The following is a 21781-nucleotide window of genomic DNA, read 5'->3' as shown; positions in this document are numbered from 1 at the left end:
TTATAGTAGGAGTATATTTTCCCTTCTGATATACTCACACATCAAAATCATTAACAGTAAATGTAAAATATTATTTGAATTATTCTTTCCAAGATTATTTTAGCATAAGCTAACTTTTCTTAATCATTTGGTACTGTAAATGTGTCAGAAGAGCCAATTAATGAGGCTAGCAAAGAGCAAGGCATGGCCAGCTATCAGGGAAAGTCCAAGGCCTGTCCTGGCATCAGTCCAAAACAGGACCACAAGAGGCTGGATGAAACCAGACAGGCCCACGATGCCATGACAGGAAACAGGAAACCCCTAACCAAATAAGGAAGAAAAAGTATGGAAACCTCCTTCCAAGGAATCCCGGCCTCAAGTAAGGCAGATTCCACCCTTTGTTAATAACTGTGGATAAAAGATACAAACCTGAATCCCTGGGATGCAGCTCTCTCTCTGTCTCTCTGTCTCTCAAGCTCACGTGCTTTCACATCTGGAAAGTGTACTTTTGCTTTAATAAACTTTCCCGCCCTTGTCACTCTCCCCCATGTTGTGTCTGTCCTTGAATTCTTTCTCCTGACAAGAGCAAGAGTCTCTGGTGACATCCTAGGGATGGCTGGGTTAAGGCCTCAGGGCCCAGGTTCTCCCCGTTTCAACCAGCAACAAATGTCCCATATGAAAACAAAACAAACAAAACAAAAAAGAAAACATGTCTTTGAATTTTTTTAATTTTCTTTTTATTTGAATGTAATGCATCTCCATACTCAAGGGCTCCACCTATTTAATGCTGTTCAAAGCAACTCTTTATCCTTGTGATATTGTGATTCATTATAAAACATAAATATTTAGTCTTCATCCATATTTCTGGCGCAGAGCTCCTAAAACCTTTGAAATTTCCAAAGCGATGAGAGCATAAAGTTGTCTTTTGTTATGTTAATTAGATGACTTTTCTAACACCACAAAGGATGGGGGCTGGTTGCCAGGAGAACCAACCATGTGATTAGAAGGTTAGAACTTTTAGTCCTACACCCTTGATTTCTTGGGAGAGGGGTGGGGGTAGAGGTTGAATCAATCGCCAATGAGCAATGACTTTATCAGTCCTGCCTATGTAAAGAAGTCTCCATAAAACCCAAAAGCACAGGCAGGGTTCAGAGAGCTTCTGGGTTAGGGAACACCTAGAGATTTGGGAGAGTGGCACATTGGGATGGGTCATGGGTTCCATGCCTTCTGTATCTCTTCCATCTGTCTCTTCTTGAGTTATATCCTTTTTTAAAAAACTGGTGATCTAGAAAATAAAATGTTAGTCTCAGTTCCCTGAGCCCTTGAACCTAAGGTGGGGCCTTATTTCTGAACAAGAGGAAGCAGCTTGGTCAGAAGTAAAGGTTAGAGCCTGAATTTGTTACTTGCATCTGAAAGGAATGGGGGAGGAAGGAGGCAATCTTGTGGAACTGAACCCTTAACCTGTGGAATATGATGCAACTTTCAGATAGATAGTGTCATAATTAAGTTAAATTATAGGACAACCAACTGGTGTCCCAGAATTACATGTTGGTGTGGTGAATCTCCCTGCCTCCACATTAGAATTGGTACTGGAACGTATTTACCCTGCCACGTAGACAACTCCAAATATTTTCCTTTTCAATTTTAGTAATTTTAGACTGTTGAGAAAGAAATATTGAAAAAGTCAAGTAGTCATAATGCTAGTTTATCTTGCACTGAAATGGAAAATAACAAGATGAATTAATGAATAAAATGAATTTTATGCTAAAGTGAGTTGTTGAGCACACAATTGGCCCTTCAGTGTTCAGAGAGGACCATGAAGACATGGTATTGAACTGGGACAACTGTGAGAAGTGTCCTGGGCTATGACACCATTCCTAAGACCACCCTGGAATTTAAAACCAACAGCTGAGAACTGCTCACCTCTTCCCAGCTCAAATCTTTGTAGAACATCTGTTGCCTGCCACTGTTAAGACTAACCCCCACAAGACCTTGAAACCAAGAATTTGCTTCTATAATCTAGAGATTAAACTGTAATCAGGATGGAGCAAAATTTATGAATTATTCCCTCTTTTAGCCTAACACGCTGTCAATATTAGTCTGGTCACTGCTCACGTTCCTCCTTACATCATGTCCTCTCTAAGTTGAAGTTTCCCTGTCATTTCCCCATGATTCTTGTCACAATGTGCTTTGAGATCTCCCCACATCTCATCAAAATTCCCTCAGACCAGTTATACCCACTGGTGAATCTGTTTTAACATCAGAAAATTGTGTCCTGAGCCTTTGCTTTGGACATTCCTTTCAATTCCCAGCTCTAACTCAAAGATAGCTATTGTCTGAAGATTCTTTTCTGTTTCATATTTCTCACATGAGAGATATTACTCCCATAGTCCATGTACCATAGGACCTAGAGTTAGAATGAATTGATGAATTGTCTCCTTGCTTGTCACTGCTAGACCATTCTTCCTCACCTCTTTACCCATACATGCCATAGATTTTATCATGCCTAACTCTCCTTGTTGAAATCAGTTAAAAGTGAGATGATTATTACTCATTCATTGAAGCTGAGTATAGTACTTGGTTTAGTTTCTCCTGCTCTCCTTCTTTTTCTTTAAAATTTTTTTCATGTGTATTTATTTTTGAGAGAGAGAAAGAGAGAGAAAGAGAGCATGGGTGGGGGAGAGAAGAGACAGAGAGGGAGACACAGAATCTGAAACAGGCTCCAGGCTCTGCGCTGTCAGCACAGAGCCCGACACGGGGCTTGAACTCAGGAATGGTAAGATCATGACTTGAGCCGAGGTCAGATGCTTAACTGACTGGGCCACCCAGGTGCCTCACTTTTTCTTCTTCCTCTTCCTCTCCTTCTTCTACCATTCCTTTGCTTCCTCCTCCTCCATTATTATGTTGTTGTTGCTGTTGTTTTGATTTTTGGCCACTACTCTCATCATTCTTTTTTTTTTTTTAATGTTTAGTTACTTATTTGGGAGAGAGAGAGAGAGAGAGAAAGAGAATGAGCACAAGTGGAGGAGGAGCAGAGAAAGGAGAGAGAATCCCAAGTAGGTTCAGCACTTTCAGCATACAATCTGATGTGGTGTGCAATCTCAAGAACTGTGGGATCATGAACTGAGCCAAAATCAAGGGTCAGACGCTTAACTGCCTGAGAACCCCTCTCATCATTCTTAAATTAAGCAACCACTTACCTGATTTACACAACACTTTGACTCCTCTTGATTTTTCCATTTCCAATGATTATTTCCTCCTCTCCTTTTCAGCTGTAGCCTTATCGTCATACCCTATCTAGAAGAGAAAAAACCTGTGGAACCCTGATAGCTCTTCTCATTCTGTGCCTCAGGGTAGAATAGCAATGAGTTGACTCAGTAAAACAAAACTGGATCCAGATGAAAGGCTACTAGATTTCTATTTGCCTTTTATGATTGGTAAATGGATGTCAGTAGAGGACAAAGTCAGAGGAGAGAGAATGATCTTTTCATCCATGTGGCCTATCTCAACCAGAAAAATCAAAGGACCTGGTGCCCCACAGGCCCCTCCTGGGACATGGATTCTCTTTTGAATGATTACCTAGGGTTCCCAGATGAAACAACCCTCTCTGTGAGATGGAGAAAGCCAAGGCAATAAAAAGATTTGTCTCAGCCGCTTTGGATTGTTGCAACAAAATACTATTGTCTCGGTGGTTTATAAACAACATAAATTTGTTTCTTACAGTTCTGGAGGCTGGAAGTTCAAGACTAAGGTGTCAGTAGATTTGGTGTCTGGAGAGAGCTTGCTTTGCATCTTTTTGCTATATCTTCATGTGGTGGAAGGGGTGAGGGATCAATCTCTGTTCTTTTTACAAAGGCACTCTTCTTTTTGATTAGGGCTCCACCTTCATGACCTAATCACTGCCTAAAGGCCCTACGTCCTGACAGCATTATCTTGGGCATTAGGATGTCAACATATGAATTATGGGAAAACACAAATAGTCAGACCATAGCAAGATTATATTGATTTTTCTCACTGTAAGATTGTTTTTTCCTGGGTAAACCTTACCTTGTACCTGGTGTTTGCTCCTAACTTAAAACTTAATACCTAGACTTGTTACTATCAAAAATGATATGCGTATATTTTTTTTCAAAAATCCCAATTTTGGTATTCAAACTTGTACTTCCAAGTCACTCTCTCTGTTGCCTTGATGCCAGAAATTCTACCTCCCTTTCAGGACTTCTCATCCATCAGCCCCACATCATTTTTAATGTTTGTCTCTCCTCTGAGATTCTTACTTCTCTGCCCATTCATGTTTGATCCTAAGGGCAATTATCAAAACTACTCCATTGCTTACCCTCTGGTTCAGTTCTCACTCGATGACTATATATGCATTGCCTCTAGAAAGTAACACTTCTGCTAGAGAATGTTGAAAAAATGATAAAGAAAAAGATTTATATTATGTCTGTGGCAACAAAATATGGACCAGGGGCAGACTCTGGGGTCATGGAGTGATCCATATACAGCAAATAATGCAGCTGAAGTAGAATTTGAGAGTCAGAGTTACTGTTTTAGTTGCTCTTTGTTCTTTCTTCATAGTTCAGAGAATCTTGACATATTCCAGACCTGACTCAGAAGATGAAAGTTTAGGAACTTCACAGTATCCTTGAAGTCTGTCCTTGGATATCTATAAGCCATGCACAACATAGGTGGCTTATACAAGTCCTCCACCATTTTTTCTCAAAAACCCAATTATGGTTAAACTTATTACGTGAATACTATTGTGACCAACATTACATCTGCTACTGCTATCACTAGTAATAATGATACCACTAATTTTAGGAATAACAACACTATAATTTATTGTATACTTGCATTAACTGCACCCTTTTTATAAATGTCTTTAAACAACTCTACCAGATGGATTTTGGTTTTTCTTGATATAGTGCAAGAAAACTGATGGCCAGGAAAGTTATTCCTCAAAATCCATTTGCCTAGGCAGTTGTTAGAACCTAGAGTAGAGACCAATTCTCTTTAAGTTTCATGCGCATCCTTCTAAGCACTATACTTATTGTACAGCCTCCTTCAATTGCCTGCTGACCACACAGTGCATGACAACTCAGGCACTAATGGGCAAAGCTAACTGGAATATTGTGTATCCTCTAGATGTATTTCTCATCCTCAAAGTTTCTACACAGTATAGAATTCTATCTAAGATGTTTATCCTTGCCAAAGAGATTTTTTAATATAATATGTAAGAAACACGTATCTAGATTTAGCATAAGTTCTAGTAAGGAACTAGGTTAGGAAAAACATTCCAATTTATAAATGATTTATAAGTATTAAACATACTTTAAAGATTATTTTTCTGGCTCATGGGTAATCTTTGGAAATACTTACAAACGCTTTTCCAGATGATGTTAGTCAGATAACTATTCTAAAAAGAACATGTTATAACAAAAATTACACTGACACCTACATTAAAGGAAGATGTATTTTTAAAAACCCTAGGGTTTTATTCATCTTTGCATCTTTTTAGCACATGGGAAAGCACAGAGTAGTTTGCCAGTAAATGGTATGTTATGTGTTATATGTAAGTTTCCAACAAAATTAAAGTTTAATAAAAACACTGTCACTTATTTTATTTTTAGTTAAAATAGTTTTGTTATAAACTTGTACATAAACACTATGTTTATCTTAAAAGCCAGAGAATAAAATCTCTTGAATACACACAAATAAAATTTCTATTGTTATCACTTAGCATGCAACTGAAATCACTCACACAATTAATTTTTAATTAACGGGATCATATCTTGTGTATTATTTTTATTACGGATACCTTAAAATTTTCATTTTAATACTTTTTTTCCTCTTTTTTTGTCCCATTCATGTTGCTTTCTGCTTTGACTACCCCTTCTCTCAGTCTAGGTACTGACATTAACAAATTCTTGTAAAATTTTTCATACCTTATGTAATCATATTTAAAAATCTATTATCTGTACCTATGTATCCGTCTTCGTCTCTCTGTATCTATGTCTTTTTCTCTATTTATCGCTCTCTCCCTATGACCTATGTTGTTTATATGTTACCTTTAGTGTTATAATTAAAAATAAACAGCACATTTGATTCACGTTTCTTCATCTTGCTTTTCTACTTAATAATATATTGTGGGCATTTCTACAAATCTATTGATAAACATTGTTTCAAAGGCTACTAAACACACTTTTCTATTTCATATTTATGGACATTTTCTTTTTATAAAGTTTATATAAGCTTTTACAATTGAAAATTTTAGATTTGTTTTTCTTGGTAAAACACTTCTTCATCTGCTTTCAAGCTTCTGAAATTGATTTACTATCTTCTCCTTGTCTGCGATTCCCTCCCGTGGAATATCTTTGGTTTGTTTATTTGCTTGTTTTGGTTTTTTGTTGTTGTAGTTGGGAAGGAGTGAAATAACATATCTGTGTTCAGTTTTCTGAGTAATATAGGTTCTCTGTTTAGGTTTAGTGTATTAACAAATGGAAGAACAAAAAGTAATGCCATTTGCATCACAAAATTTCACAAGAAAAATATGAATTGAGAGACTTGGATATTGAAAAGCCTGGTATTTACAATTTAAATCCTAGAAATATCGACCCTTAAATCAAAGAGCTTTGTAATAATCTGCACATGCAAATAGCAGAAATTATGGAATATTAAAGAAAGAAAAATGTTTCCCAATAAGTAAGCTAATGGTTACTTCTCAGTGTGTGCCATGCTTCGATTTAGTAAACAGCAATTTCTAGTAAGTGGTTTATAAATTTTTTTTAACTCTTTATTTTAATTTTTTGAGAGAGAGAGGGAGAAAGAATGTGAGCAGACGGGTGTTTTAAGGGGGGGGGGGGAGAGGGAGACACAGAATCTAAAGCAGGTTCCAGACGCTGAGCTGTCAACATAGAGCCTGCTTCGGGGCCCAAACTCACAAGCTGTGAGATCATGACCTGAGCCAAAGTTGGACACTTAACCGACTGAGCCACCTAGGCACCTCTGGTAGGTGGTTTGTAAAGGTACTTCCATCCATGCCTTAATGTAAATGCCTTGCAAAGCTTCCAGCTAATGATAGTCCTTTTGTTTTTTACCAAGTCTTTTGAAGATAAAAATCTAATTTATATTAAAATCTAAAAGTCTAATTTATACAGTCCTTTTATTTTTCATTTGGAGGTTTTAATTTTAAAATATTGTTAAATTGTTCTCTATTTCATCACGGCAAATTGTTACATTGTATGTTTTATAATGTACTATAGATCAACACATTGTATTATAATGTGATTGTAATACACATGAGTTGAACAAATTGCACAAAAATTATAATTAATATATTTTAAAAAGACATATATATATCTTAAGTGCACAGCCAAGACCCAATAAAAGATCGAAAGCTCTGAGTTAAACAGTGACTTTAACATCATCTTCATAAATAAGCAGACTTAAAGAATACCTTCACACACACAGTACTTTGCTAGAAACACCGAAATACCAAAGTAGAATGTCTGAGTTTTTTCTCTTAAGAAACCAAAAGAATACCTTAGAACCCTGAAGACTGAAAATGACCTTGAGACAGTTTCTTCTTAAACCAATAAACAGGAAAGACTTTTTTACTCTAACGTACTGTCTATTAGCATCTTACCCTGGTTGGAGTAACTAGCTCAGTGGTTCCTGGCCCTGGTCACACATGAGAATCAGGTGAGTGTAGACTTCTCTTCCTGAGATTCTGATTCAGTTGTTCTAGGGTAAAGCCCAAACCCTGGCAATTTCAGTAGCTCCCCTTGTGATTCCAATAAGCAGAATGGTCAGATAACAATCATGGGCTCAGGAGCTGATTTGAGAATGGGCTTACAAATTCAGCCCCTGGTTATGTTCAGGAGGTTTAAGTGCGTGACGTCTAGAGATCTCATAAGACTTTAGATTCCGGTCCTTCCCACCCCAACATGCAGTACTCAAGGTAAATGGAATTTTCCATACTTTCTTGAGTATATCATGTTTTGTTTGCCTGTTTTTCATATTTCTCATACATTATTCCTTCTGCGAGAAAATCTTTCTGTTCTCTGTTGTTGTTGTTTTTTTTTTTCAATTTCACCTCTGTGAAAGTGTCCTTCCTTCAGTGAAGGCCTCCTTCTTGTATGCCCCTCTTCAGATATCACTAGTGGGTATATATTTATTTCTGTGTTTTGTATTTGCTGTTGACAGGTCCACCTTCAGCCATCAGACTGTAAGTTCCTTAGAGGCTAAAAACTTTCCTTATTTACACACTGTGACATCACCAACACATATATCATTACCTGCCTGGCATATGGTTTGGCTCATGAAGGGTGCTGTCAGATTTTTAATTTAGCCAATCAGTTAATATATAAGACCTCAGTTTTTTTGTTTTTTTTTTAATTTTTTTTACTAAAAGAAAGAGCCCTCTGCAATCACTTCATTATCTGTAAAGTATGATTAACTTTATACAGCAAAATAATTTAACAAGCAAAAGTAGATTAACAACTATTATAAACACACCACAAAAGGAAATGTAACATTAGTCAACAATTCTGTGTTGTTGAGATTAATATTTTAATACCTATGTATTAATTTTAGGTCTTAAAATGAAAAATATACACAGAAGTACTAGACTGTACTTGTGTTTTAAGTATAATTGGTCTTGTTTTTTAACAGTGAAACTGCCATAGCTTGAAGACCAACTATGATGGTTATTCCATTAGGGACTTCTTAAATTTACCTCATTGCAAGTCCACAGTAATATAAAAAAGCATGCCTGAGTTTTCTCATCTTACATGTAGGCTCAGAAATGGTCAAGTATAATGGCCAAATCACATAACCAGCAGGTGGCACAGTTGTGATTGAACCCAAATTTGTTTTTTTCTGATACTTGTTATTTCTAGTGTGCCATACACGAAAACATCAGATTACACGTTCCGAGCACATTTGTCTGATTTTTGCTGTGTCTTCCATCTTTCAGAGGAATGGCTTTAATAATTTCGATAATAATTCCAAGTTTTCTGTGTACTAAAGGTGTGAGTTTGAGCAAGCTACTCATGTCTCACAGCCTGTTTTCGCCCAACAAATGAGGCAATAATCATAGGAGCTCTGTGAGGACCAAAGGAGACAATGACATTGCTATAGAGAACTAGGTTTATGTCGCTGGTGTCAAATTTGGAATTTTTGCTTTTAAAACACATGGAAGTGCATCACTGGGGAGAAGGCTCTGGTCATTTTAGGAATTCTGGTTCCAGTGGCCTACAGGTATCATCTTATTTGATGGTGTCTGTTTGACTTCCAGGCCCACATTAGCATTTGGTTTGTATCTGTTCACTCACAGCTCAAGTCTCAGATGTCTGTTTGGTTTTTTTCACTTTGAGATACTAGACTAACACTGACAGCTAATGTTGACAAAACCTGGTCATGGAATATTAACATGTGAAAACGTGGCAAGGACAAGATGATGGAGAAAAATCACTTTCTTGCATGTAGAGAAAAGAGAATCTACCAACATGTTTATAGAGAAAGACAAAGGAGGAAATATAAATTGTATGTCCTGAACCTATGCAATGTGCCACAGGAGAGCACATCTCCTGACTTATGGCTGAGAAAAGCGTGGTAAAACAATTGCATTAGTAATGTCATCAGTGTTAGATTCCTGCTTTGTATATTACACATGCTTAGAGTAGGGAATGACTCTGGATCTGTCAGCTTCATATATAATTAAATACATTAAATGTGTGTATGTCTTTAAAACATTTTGAGTTATCTGTTTTCAAATCCTGTCTCATAATATTTGTGTTTTGTGTTTTATTCTTTTTTACATTTTATTTATTTTTGAGAGAGAGAGAGAGAGAGAGCGCGTGCACAAGTAGGGGAGAGGCAGAGAGAGAGGGAGACACAGAATGTGAAGCAGGCTCCAGGCTCTGAGCTGTCAGCACAGAGCCCAACGTGGGGCTCGAACTCACGAACTGTGAGATCATGACCTTAGCCGAAGTCAGACGCTTAACCGACTGAGCCACCCAGGTGCCCCATAATATTTGTGTTTTAATTGGCATGTTTAGATAATTCACTTATAATATGATTGCTCACATAGTTGGGTTTACATCTATCATATGGCTCTTTGTTTTGTTACTTTCTCCCTTTTTTAAGTTTATTTATGTATGTTGAGAGAGATAGATCATGAGCGAGCAGAAGCGGGGCAGAGAGAGAGGGAGAGAGAGAGAATCCCAAGCAGGCTTCGCACTGTCAGTGCAGGGCCTGAGTGGCCCTCGAACTCACCAACTGTGAGATCACCACCTGAGCCGAACCAAGAGTCAGACGCTAAACCCACATAGCCACCCAGACATCCCTGTTACTTTCTCCTTTATTCTTCTTTTCTTGTCATTCCTTATATTAGATATTTTGTAAATGTCAATTATTTCATTTTTCTGTCTTCTACTAGTTTTTTGCTGTGTCATTTATCACTATCCTCTGCTGGTTATCTTAGAAGTTGAAAATGTATTGGAGACGACAATACATGTTTTATTATGAGAGACAACAAATTAGTATTTCTATAGCATATGAAACAATACAAAAATAATGATAGTGGAATAACTTTATTTCCTGTGCCCACTTTTTGTGCAGTCATAGTTATGTATTTTAATTTTACATGTTTACAAAGCATTAAGACATTGTACAGAATCTTGAAGCAGGGTCCAGGCTCCGAGCTGTTAGCACAGACCCTAACTTGGGGATTGAACTCACCAGCCATGAGATCATGACCTGAGACAAATTCAGATACAACCGACTGAGCCATTCAGGTACCCCTCCTGAGACTATTTTTATATCATCTTCATTTTGAAGGATACTTTTGCTGGATATAGAATTACTTGTTAACTGTTCTATTTTCTTTCATCACTTTATAGATAGCATTTCTTTGTCTTCTGCTGAGACAAAGTTTCTATATATTTCTTATTGATTATGAAAGATAATATTTTTTCTCTGCCTGATTTTATAATTTACTCTTTACATTTCATTCTCTAAATTTGCTTATGACTTTCCAAGTTGTAGTTTTCTCTGTGTTTCTTCTTCTGGTTTATTTATTCACATTTTTGAATGTGTGGTTTAATGTATCTTTTTGTATTTGGAAAATTAATGCCCAATATTTCTTCTAAAAATGACTTCTGGGGGCACCTGGGTGGCTCAGTTGGTTAAGCATTGATTTCGGCTCAGGTCATAATCTCACAGTTCGTGAGTTCGAGCCCTGCCTCAGGCTTTGTGCTGACAGATCAGAGCCTGGAGCCAGCTTCAGATTCTGTCTCCCTCTCTCTGCCCCTTCCCCACTTGTGCTCTGTCTCTCTGTCTCTCTCAAAAATAAATAAACATATTTTTTAAAAAAATTACTTCTGTTCCATTCTCCCACTCTCTTCTACTTCTATAACCTTGGTTGCATGATGGTTCATTTTTGTTTATCATATGCATTTCTCTTATGCTGTCTCTCTTTTCCATTATTTTTTCCTCTCTATGCTTCAGATAGGATATTTTCTAATAAGTGGTTTCCAATTGTTCTAATCCCATTTTCTGTTTGCTAATACCAGCCTGGTCTTAGCTCATCTTATTGACATGATTTTGTCAACTGTTTTCCCTGTTTCACAGGTTAGTCCTCATTGTTTTGATGCTGTGCTTGCTGTAATATCTGGATTATTTTCAAGCGTTCCTTTATGCTATATTGACAGTGTCACCACCTGAATATCACTAGACTATTTTATCTCCTAACATGTCTAGAGATTTTTCGTTTATACTGAACATTGTGGATAATATGCCCTGAGAATGTGGATTATGGTGTCTTCTGAAGAGTATTGATATTTGCTCTATTGTGCAGTCTAATTCTCATGGATCACCTTGATCGTATTGAAACTGGATTATAGGCCCATTAAGGCAGATTTTTTTCTATTTGATCTTTCTCCTAGTGCCTTTCACAATCTCAGCTGAATAGTCAGAATCTTCAGTGTTCTCTCTGGCTGGGTTCATACACCAAAATATTTCAGCACTGTGAAAACACTGACATTTCCATTTGGCTCTTTAGATTCCCAGCATCTGTTCTGTCTTAGGCATCCCAAAGTTTTGCCTTGAATATGTATAGCCAAGGACACCAGGGAAATTTTTTATATAGCTTTCGGAGAATCCTTATATGCAATTTCTACCTTTCTCATATCCTGTCTCCAAAATTCAGTTGCGCTGGCTGTCTTGGTTTCCAATCTCTGTTTCATTCGTGCAGCAATATAGGCATTTCTGCTTGTATTCCATTTTCCTGTGCACCTTTGGAAAACACACCCAGAAAAAAAGCTAAGATAAATGTGGAGTTCACTTTTTATGCTTTCCTTATCTCAAGTTATCATAGCACTGAATTGGTTATTGTCCTAGAGAAAAATTGGTGTCTCAATTAAATTAACCTCAAGTAGGGAAGGGGTGACTCAGATCTGCTAGTGTTATCTCTTTGCTTTACAGATGGCTTATGTGACTCCTTATGGTATAAAATCTCATCTCTTGCACACATGGCTGAATCTCAGCCATGTGCTCTTATTTTCAGGTAGCTGTATATGTCGGTTTATTTTTTACCTCCATATGCTTATCCCGCTGTCTAGAAAGTTTCCAGTTCATTTTAATCTCTCCCTCCCTGACTATTCTACCCATAAACTCAATTTACCTGAAGAACAAACTTATACGCAACCCTCAAGTCATAGATCAAATATCACTTTCTCTTTAACTCTCTATCCTCCACTGCACAAGCAGAATTAGGAGACCCCTGCTTTATGCTCCGAAAAATATTGAGCATAATTCTACATTGGCATGTTTCTGTTTAACATGTGGCACACTAAACTATATGCTTTTTAAGCAAAACCTCCTTGTTCTGCTATTATTTATGTTCCTTTCTCTCCCACTATAATAGGTACATAGAAGAGGGTAATAATTAATATTTGTTAGGTAAAAAATAAATAAATAAATGACCATGTGAATAAAGAGTGTAACACATTAGATTTCTTAAGCAATATTGGTATGATATATTTAGTGCCTTAAATAAAATTTCTCTAATTATCCTAACCACCTTTCAATGCAAGATTAAAAACAAAAAAAGAAAAAGAAAGAAAAAAAACAACTGAAGGAGAGAAAGTTCCTGTAATAGGCAGTCTTGAATCCAGTACTTGGAAACTGTTTTTCTAAGACTCCAGAATCCATATTCTTTCCAGTAACCCCAACTGACATATAATTCTCCATTTGGATGGAAATTTTAGCAAAATTATTATTTCAAATTATGCACATGATGTACTAAGAATACAACATAGGTGGAAAGCTTTTAACTCTATGTTATAATCCAGAGGAATAGCATAGAATCATCATAGTGAGTAAATTTGAATATAAAATCATATTTGGATAGATAGATAGATAGATAGATATACATTTTTTTTAGAAAATATATACTTCTATATTAATTTCTTTTTTTAATTTTTTTTTAATGTTGATTTATTTTTGAGAGAGAGAGAGACAGAGACAGAGACAGAATGTGAGCAGGGGAGGAGCAGAGAGAGAGGGAGACAGAATCCAAAGCAGGCTCCAGGCTCTGAGCTGTCAGCACAGAGCCTGATGCGGGGCTTGAACTTATGAACTGCGAGATCATGACCTGAGCTGAAGTTGGATGCTTAACTGACTGAGCCACTCACCTGCCCCATATATTAATTTCTTACAATATAAATCATAAAACTCAAGGAAAAGATGTCATTCTGAAAAAGTAAATGGTATATTCAGAATTTCCTAGAATTTGAAGACACACATGCAAACTATGTTTGTATAATTTAAAGAAATAAGTATGTTACTAATTTAACTGTTACCACTAAACATTTATAAAACTATAAACTACATAACCAAGCAAATGTCTTACAAATCTTTATAAATGTGTATACATAATTCTAATAAAATTTTTAGAGAAAAATTAAGTGTGGATGATTTATATAAACACATAAAGGAATTATTCCATCTGAAATAGCAATTTATACTATTTAGGTGAAACCATTCTTTTCTTAATCACTAATATAAAAGTAGAAAATGCACATGTGACAGTGTGTTTAATTATAAGCTGAACAGTGAGACAAATTTAGGTAGAATTATATATCTCCTATTGTTCTACCGTGAAAGTGAAATAAGGCTCCTCACTGATACTGCATTTGACAATGGAATTAAGTTTTTTGTTTCAAACAGGTTTTATCAATCACATAGGAAGCCAAAACTGTTTCAGATTTCAGCACCCTGAGACTTGTCTCCTACCATTACATAATGTTACTGATTAAACCGAAGTTGCAGAAATGAACTTTATAAATAGTTATCTAAACTCAAGCTACCAAACACACTGAGACTGGGCTTACATTAAATTGATTTTTCAAGTAATTGACACAGTTTCAAACTTCTTTGTGCAGAAATGTCATTGCCTTTCTCTGTCTCTTTTTTCTTTGTCTTTTTTTTTTCCTCTCTTCTTCATTGGAAGTTATTTCTAGTTTGGGACACAATATTGGCAAATAGCAACTAACCATGAAATCATTCCATCTATATTGACAGTTTAATTCTGATGTCCAAATAAAATGGGTTTTCCCAATTCTTTAGACATACAAATATTCATACTAAAGTACAAATGAAACAAAATTGGATTATATAATTAACTGCTGGTATAACTGGATAAATAAAATTTATGTTTTTTTGCTTTTTATATATCTTACTAAGAGGCTATAGTATACATAAGATCCCACAGAAGCAGCTTCTAAAAAGATGCAGAGATAAGTGTTTGTACTGTTTTCAGAGTACCTATCTTTTACCTCTTTGGTTAGCTTTATTCTTATGTATCTTATGTTTTGGGTGCAACTGTAAATGGGATTGATTACTTGATTTCTCTTTCTGCTCTTCATTATTAGTGTATAGAAATGTAACAGATTTTTTGTAACAGATTAATTTATATCCTATGACATTACTGTATTTGTGTATCAGATCTAGCAATTTTTTGGTGGAGTCTTTCTATATAGAGTATCATGTCATCTCCAAATAGTGACAGTTTGATTTTTTTTCCTTGCCAATTTAGGTGGTTTTTATTTCTTTTTGTTGTCTAATTGCTGAGGCTAGGAATTCCAGTACTATGTTAAATAACAGTAGACAGAGTGGGCATCCCTGTCTTGTTCCTGTCTGTAGAGGAAAAACTCTGTTTTTCCCCATTGAAGATGATGTTAGCTGTGGGTCTTTCATATATGGCCTTTATGATGCTGAGGTGTGTTCCCTTTATCCCTACTTGTTGAGGGTTTTTATCAAGAAAAATTCTTTACTTCGTCAAATGCTTTTTCTGCATCTGTTGAGAGGATCATATGGTTCTTATCCTTTCTTTTATTAATGTGATGTATCATTATGATTGATTTGTGAATATTGAACCACATTTGCATCCCAGGAATAAATCCCACTTGATTGTGGTGAATGATTCTTTTAATCTACTATTGGATTCACTTTACGAGTATTTTGTTGAGAGTTTTTGCATCGTGTCCATCATGGATATTGGCTTGTAATTCTCTTTTTTAGTGGAATCTTTGGTTTTGGAATCAAGGTAATGCTCGCCTCACAGAATGAGTTTTGGAAGTTTTCCTTCCCTTTGTATGTTTTGGAATAGTTTGGGAAGAACAGGTAATAACTCCTTAAATGTTTGGTAGAATTCTCCTGTGAAGCCATCTGGCCCTGGAGATAACACAAAGAAAGGAAAAACATTCTATGTCCATGGGTTGGAAAACAAGTATTGTGAAAATGTTGATAGGACCCAAAGCAGTCTACATGTTTAATTCAATCCCTATCATACCACCAGCATTCTTCACAGAGATAGCTAGAACAAACAAATAATCCTAAAATTTGTATGGAATCCCAAACATCCTGAATAACCAAGGAAACCTTGAAAAAGAAAAGCAATTTCAAGGCATCACAATTCTGGGATCCATGTTATATTAAAAAGCTATAGTGATTAATACAGTATGGTATTGACATAAAAAAAAAAAACAGACTGATAGATTAATGGAACATAATAGAAAATCCAGAAATGGACCCACACCTATAGTCAACTAATCTTCAACAAAGAGGAAAAAATATCCAATGGAAAAAAGATTCTTCAACAAATGAGTCTGTTGTCTCTTCAACAAATGGTGTTGGGAAAATTTGACAGGCACATGCAAAAGAATGAAACTGGACCACTTTCTTACACTACACACAAAAATAAATTCCAAATGGATGAAAGACCTAAATGTGAGACAGGAGACCATCAAAATGTCAGAGAATACAGGCAGTAACATTTTTGACATTGGTCATAGCAACTTCTCTTTAGATGTCTCCAGAAGCAAGAGAAACAAAAGCATAAATAATTGGGATTTCATCAAGATAAAAATCGTCTCTATAGTGAAAGAAACAATAAACAAAACTATAAGCAGTGGGAGAAGGTATTTGCAAATGACATATCTGATGAAGGGTTAGTTTCCAAAATGTGTAAAGAACTTATCAAGCTCAGCACCCCAAAAACAAATAATCTAGGTAAAAAATGGGCAGAAGACATGAATAGACATTTTTCAAAGAAGACATGCAGGTGGCTAAGAGACACATGAAAAGATGCTCAACATCACTAATCATCAGGGAAATACAAATCAAAACTACAATGAGACATCACCTCACACCTGTCAGAATGGCTAAAATTAACAATGCAGGAAACAACAGATGTTTGTGAGGATATGGAGAAAGGGGAATCTTCTTATACTGTTGATGAGAATGTAAACTGGTGCAGCCACTCTGGAAAACAGTATGGAGTTTCCTCCAAAAGTTAAAAATAGAACTACCCTATGACACAGCAATTGCACTACTAGGTATTTACACAAAGGATACAAAAATATTCATTCAAAGGGATACATGAAACCTGATATTTATACCAGTATTATCAACATGAGCCAAATTATGGAAAGAGCCCAAATGTCCATTGACTGATGAATGGATAATGAGGAAGTGGTATACATACGTGTGTGTGTGTGTGTGTGTGTGTGTATACACACACACACACACACACACACACACGTATGTATGTGGTGGAATATTACTCAGCCATGAAGAAGAATGAAATCCTGTCATTTGCAACAATATGGATGGAGCTAGAGAGTATTAGGATAAGTGAAATAAGTCAGAGAAAGACAAATACCATATGATTTCACTCATATGAGGAATTTGAGAAACAAAACAGAGAAGTAAAGAAAAAAAAGAGAAGGAGGCAAACCAACATACAGACTCTTAACTATAGAGAGCAAACTGAGATATGCTGAAGGGGAGGTGGGTGGGGAAATGGATTAAATGGGTGATGGGTATTAAGGAGGGCACTTGTGGGGCTCAGTTGGTTAAGTGTCCAACTTCAACTCAGGTCATGATCTCCCAGTTCGTGAGTTTGAGCCCCACATCAGACTGTCTGCTCTTAGCACAGAGCCCACTTTGGATCCTCTGTACCCTTCTCTCTCTGCCCCTGTATCTCAAATATAAGTACACTTAATAAAAAATTTTTTTATAAAAGGAAGGCACTTGTGATTAACACAGAGTACGATATGCAAGTGATGAATCACTCAATTCTACTCCTGAAACTAATGTTACACTGTATTTTAGCTGACTGGAATTTAAATAAAAACTTGAAACTACAAAAAATAGGAAAAATAAAAATAAAAAGGTACAGGGAAAGGATGAAAATCCAATGAAAGTTAGTAGAATTGAAAAGACGAGGTTGTATTAACTCTGCTTAGTCCCTTAAATATCAAAATACCAAAGGGAAGTACTGAACATCTGCTTATCTGTGGGCTTTCTGGTCTTTAAGTAAACAGACAAGATTTTTCTTCCACATTATGTTAAATTATTCCTTTCCAAAATTGTGTCTATTAAATCAGATCAATTTTTGTATGCTATTATTCCTTTTGATTGTCCTAAAATAGTCTTCCAGTCAAGCATTGAACAGTGTCAGCTACCAAAAAAAAAGTTTTTAGTTTGAGTTTTCTTGTAGCAGAAATGAATATTGAACATCAAGATGCTAAAAGCCTGTCAGCAATTGCATTATAAACCTAACTTTGTAATGACTATGAAAATTCAGTTGGAAAACATTTTCATCTGTGGCAACTGTTTTCAACAGTCAAAATTTGACTTTATAATGCTGTAAATTAGAAATGAATAAAAGAATCTAAGAAATGTTTTATGATCAAGTAAATTTTCAAAGTGAAATTTAAATGTGCGGTTACTTTTGCATATAAACTTCTGTGTTTCTTGAAATCACTAATTTCCCCATGATCTTCCTAAACAATGGTATTGAATGATCTGGTAACAATTTAAGTGTTAAAGGAAAGTTTTGATTTTGTATTTCATGGCTAAGACATATTTTATAAAAAAGGTTTCACAATGTTTTGAGTTCATAAAGACTTTTTTTTTGAGCACAAGTCATTGTTGTCTATCTAAGATATTCAGGAGGAAAACATCACTAAAATTCTTTATTAATTTATTAAGGTGAATGATAAATCCCTGTGGACAATAAAAAGGCCCCCCAAAAAACATGGTTGATGAACTTTCAGAGGCTGAACATGCTAAATGTTGACTATGTACATAATTGTGTGTTAAGGGGGGAAGGAAGAAGTTTCTTTGCTTCTCTTCATCAAATTATAAATTTATTTAGTTTATTCTGAAAGTGAGGGAGAGTGGGAGAGGCAGAGAAAGATGAGAGAGCGAATCTGAAGCAGGCTCCATGCCATCAGAACAGAGTCCTGAGTGGTGCTCGAACTCAAGAACAGTGAGATCATGACTTGAGCTGACATCAACAGTCTGATACTTAACTTACTGAGCCACCCAGGTGTCCCAATCAAATTCTATATTTAAATGAAGGTTCTTAATACTTGCATTGAGAAATTCATGTGTGTATTTTATTTACAATCCTGTTTTTTGCTTGTTTTTTTTTTTTTTTTTTTTTTTTTTAGATTTTGCTTTAAGTATGATTATGGTATTAATTTTTTTAAAAGAGTCTCTGTCAGTCTCTTAGCCCCTTTGGTAGCTTTGGTAGCTATCTTTTTTTTTTTTCTTTGATATTTTTTTCAGCTGTCTCCTCTCTTTTCTTCTCTTCCCCCTCTTATATATTTAATCTTGCAACAAGATTTCATACTTAATTATGATGGCTTGACATGGATATATGATATTTCAATTTCACTGGGTGGATATAGAAAAGGTCAACCATTCCCCACTGATGGACATTTAATTTTTTTCTCATGTTCTCTCACTATAGTTTTACAAGGTATATGCATGGTGTTATCATTTCTATTAGAATTCTAAAATTTGATTTGATGTGTCAAAGGTAATATACATGTTTGATATTAATTTGTGCTGCCACATATTTTCTCCAAAGTTTGTCACAATTTATATTCACACTGTCCATGACTGAATTGCTTTCCAACACTATTGCTGGTACTAGAAGTTATCATATGTGTGTGTGTTTGAGTGTGTGTGTGTGTGTGTGTGCGCATATCTATGAGCAATTGTGATCTGCTTCCTAAAAGTGGAATCCAAACTCCATGTATATCTTTATAAGCAATTTAAAGTAGAAAGGCTAGTGCTGCCTGGGTGGCTCAGTCGGTTAAACATCTGACTTTGACTCAGGTCATGATTTCACAGTTTGTGATTTCAAGTCCTGCATCAGGCTCTCTGCTGTCAGTACAGAGCCTACTTTGGATCCTGCATCCCCCTCTCCTTCTGCCCCCCCACTCATGCACAGGAGCTCTCTCTCTCTCTCAAAAGTAAACATTTTTAAAATAATGTAAAAGCTAGAAGGATAGGTCTTAAAATTTGATACTTCTCACTTGCCATAATTTTAGGATGTAGTTACTAGATTCAAAAGGCTGCTTCTCACAAAAGACCCAGATAGCCAAAGTAATTTTGAAGAAGAAGACCAAAGCAGGAGGCATCACAATCCCAGACTTTAGCCTCTACTACAAAGCTGTAATCATCAAGACAGCATGGCATTGGCACAAAAACAGACACATAGACCAATGGAATAGAATAGAAACCCCAGAACTAGACCCACAAAAGTATGGCCAACTAATCTTTGACAAAGCAAGAAAGAATATCCAATGGAAAAAAGACATTCTATTTAACAAATGGCGCTGGGAGAACTGGACAGCAACATGCAGAAGAATGAAACTAGACCACTTTCTCACACCATTCACAAAAATAAACTCAAAATGGTTAAAGGACCTGAATGTGAGACAGGAAACCATCAAAACCCTAGAGGAGAAAGCAGGGAAAGACCTCTCTGACCTCAGACATAGCAATTTCTTACTTGACATCCCCAAAGCAAGGGAATTAAAAGCAAAAGTGAATTACTGGGACCTTATGAAGATAAAAAGCTTCTGCACAGCAAAGGAAACAATCAACAAAAAAGGCAACCAATGGAATGGGAAAAGATATTTGCAAATGACATATTGGACAAATGGCTAGTATCCAAAATCTATAAATAGCTCACCAAACTCCACACCCGAAAGACAAACAACCCAGTGAAGAAATGGACAGAAAACATGAATAGACACTTCTCTAAAGAAGACATCCAGATGGCCAACAGGCACGTGGAAAGATGCTCAACATCACTCCTCATCAGGGAAATACAAATCAAAACCACACCCAGATACCACCTCACACCAGCCAGAGTGGCTAAAATGAACAAATCAGGACACTATAGATGCTGGTGAGGACGTGGAGAAACGGGAACCCTTCCACACTGTTGGTGGGAATGCAAACTGGTGCAGCCACTCTGGAAAACAGTGTGGAGGTTCCTCAAAAAATTAAAAATAGATCTACCCTATGGCCAAGCAATAACACTGCTAGGAATTTACCCAAGCGATACAGGAGTACTGATGCATAGGGGCACTTGTACCCCAATGTTTATAGCAGCACTTTCAACAATAGCCAAATTATGGAAAGAGCCTAAATGTCCATCAACTGATGAATGGATAAAGAAATTGTGGTTTATATACACAATGGAATACTATGTGGCAATGAGAAAGAATGCAATATGGCCTTTTGTAGCAATGTGGATGGAACTGGAGAGTGTTATGCTAAGTGAAATAAGTCATACAGAGAAAGACAGATACCATATGTTTTCACTCTTATGTGGATCCTGAGAAACTTAGCAGAAGACCATGGGGGAGGGGAAGAAAAAAAAAGTTAGAGAGGGAGGGAGACAAACCATAAGAGACTCTTAAAAACTGAGAATAAACTGAGGGTTGATGGGGGGTGGGAGGGAGGGGAAAGTGGGTGGTGGGCTTTGAGGAGGCACCTGTTGGGATGAGCACTGGGTGTTGTATGGAAACCAATTTGGCAATAAATTTCATATTTAAAAAAAAAGGCTGCTTTTATTAGCATTAATAGGAGGAAATAAATATGACTATGCATTATAATTACCCATAGTATTTTAACAGAAAAAAAGTAGATGCCATTTAGTTAAAAAACAACAACTTTTGATTTATTTATTTATCTCCTTGATTTGCTATTATAATTAGTAAACTAATGAATTTTCCTATGATATGTGTTATCAAGATATTAAGCCAATTCAGTTAAAAAGAAAATCTTTTTTTCTTAGGTTTTGACTTATAAAACCAAGAAATCCATAGGTATTTACTTTTCATCATATTATATTGAAAATGTGTTGTTATCCATCAAGTTACCACTAGTTTTACTTGAAGCCTAATGACACATGCGAATTCCAGGA

General features: G+C 36.1%; 1 protein-coding gene across 1 annotated transcript in view; it reads right to left on the bottom strand.

Moving 5' to 3' along the window:
* The window catches only part of CDH9 (cadherin 9), a 176728-nt gene that overhangs the window by 143608 nt on the left and 11339 nt on the right, over positions 1–21781 (bottom strand). Inside the window, exon 3 of the mRNA XM_042997256.1 lies at positions 12162–12276. The gene's annotated coding sequence lies outside the window, so the exon portion shown is untranslated. The remainder of the gene's footprint in view (positions 1–12161; positions 12277–21781) is intronic.

This window comes from Panthera tigris, chromosome A1, assembly GCF_018350195.1.
Source record: "Panthera tigris isolate Pti1 chromosome A1, P.tigris_Pti1_mat1.1, whole genome shotgun sequence".
In the NCBI taxonomy this organism is placed as follows: Eukaryota; Metazoa; Chordata; class Mammalia; order Carnivora; family Felidae; genus Panthera; species Panthera tigris.
This window is presented reverse-complemented; position numbering and strand designations above follow the sequence as displayed.